Source organism: Acanthisitta chloris, unplaced genomic scaffold (genome assembly GCF_000695815.1).
Source record: "Acanthisitta chloris isolate BGI_N310 unplaced genomic scaffold, ASM69581v1 scaffold9479, whole genome shotgun sequence".
NCBI lineage: Eukaryota > Metazoa > Chordata > Aves > Passeriformes > Acanthisittidae > Acanthisitta > Acanthisitta chloris.
The window spans coordinates 15,812-17,536 of NW_008693061.1; the positions used below are offsets into that span (position 1 = coordinate 15,812).

The 1,725-nt window shown below is 35.2% G+C and overlaps 1 protein-coding gene across 3 annotated transcripts in view; it reads left to right on the forward strand.

Annotated features, from left to right (window-relative positions):
* PCMT1 (protein-L-isoaspartate (D-aspartate) O-methyltransferase) overlaps window positions 1-1,725 on the forward strand; it is a 25,274-nt gene that overhangs the window by 6,158 nt on the left and 17,391 nt on the right. The window lies entirely within an intron of this gene.

Genomic DNA, 1,725 nt, shown 5'->3' on the forward strand with positions numbered 1-1,725 from the left:
ACCTAAACAAATCCTATTTCCACAGGAAAATATATTGTACATATATAAATTGTCTTTGAATTAATTTCTTTCTGTTATATTGCATGAGCATCACTATAAGTATCCACTTAACCTTTTACAAGTTAGATATTAATTTATATTTTAAATCTTCTCCAAGTGACTTAATCTCTGTGTTATTCAAGCTGTATGTAAGGAATTCTCGGTGATTCTGCCCTATCTTACACCAGGAAAAAAATTGGGTTTGATGGCTGTAGCTATAGTACCGTTAGACTAATTCATGTAGAGGGATATAGTCAGTTCTTCCTTCTTAATTCCAGGGCTTTCTTAATTGCTTTATGACTAGCAGAGACCTTCATTAAACTGCCAACTAGATTTTTTGTTTTGTCTTTCCGAGAATTTAAAATGTGCTGATGCATATGATAAATTCTTGTGTAGGTTTCTTTGCTACTTAGTTTTCTGTTTTCAGGTATTGATCTGTTGAGTCTGCAGTCATTTCTGTTTTCCTGTGTCAAGAATTAGCCAAGAATATTTAGAACTGGGAATGCACTGGCAAAAGTATTTAGGTTTTTAAGTGCTGTCTGTGAAGTTAAAATAATAACAAATAATTGTAGTTGAAATAAATTAACCAAATTGCTGATTAGAGCAAATCTTCTATGTCACTTACTCAACTTTCTGCCTATTATTTTTGGTCTGACTTTGTAGTCAGTAATTGAGTGCTAGTAGCATTCATGGAAACTCCAATCCTACAAGCATTAAAACCTTTGTCCAAACTATGTGTGTCTCTCACTAAAGCTATGAGTGCATACAGGAATAGCCATTTTCAATAGACATGTGCTAAGTTGTGGTTGTGCACTTTGTTATATTAAAAGAGCTGCAGAGAAGTCAGAATTGGCACAAAAAAGAAATCTCTTCCCAATTTTTCTGGGGTTGATCACACAATTTTTTTGTTACCATATGAATATCTTGTTCCACTTATTAATCCTCCTTGGTGGTTTGCTGTGGAGCAGCTCAGAGACATGTGCTTTGGGAAACATTGGGTAAATGCTTTTGTTCTGTTTGATAGCAATGCTAACAGTAACAAAAGCTTGAAAGAAGTATATTATGGGGATTAATGGTAGAGTGTTTTGCAATCAAAATTCAATTGGAGATGTGCTTTCTGGTCCATGTGGATGTTGCTTCTCAGTCTGCTTGAGAGCTAGAGTTAATAGCCTGAGTGCTCATTGATGTCATGACAGCTTTACTCCAATGGTGATAGTCTCATCTGTGGTACTGCTGGGAAGGCTTTATGTTTACTTAAACTAGTAAAACATCTTTTAGATTTTTATTTGGGTTTCCACGTTAAACTGCTGTGATAAACTTACCTACATAGCTTAGAAACTTAAGTTTATTTGCTTCTAAAGGTTGCTGGTAAATTAAATGAAGTATAGTTTTCATCCTGTAGGTACTGGAATTATGAAAATACATCCCACTCTTTTAATTCCTAACAGACTATGGAGTTCCCAAAAATTGTGCCACTTTGCTGTTGTCTCAATTGCATGTGCTTCAAAGTTCCAAGGTAGACAGAGGTAGTTGATGAGGACTCAGAAATAGCATAATGGACTGTGGCATGCAGCAGGAGGTTCTCTTACTTTGTATCAGGCTATTTCATGCTATGACCATTTTGCTAAATTTTAATTTCTGGGATGTTACCCTTTGTTGGAATATGCTGGATTTTTTGCCAGGCAT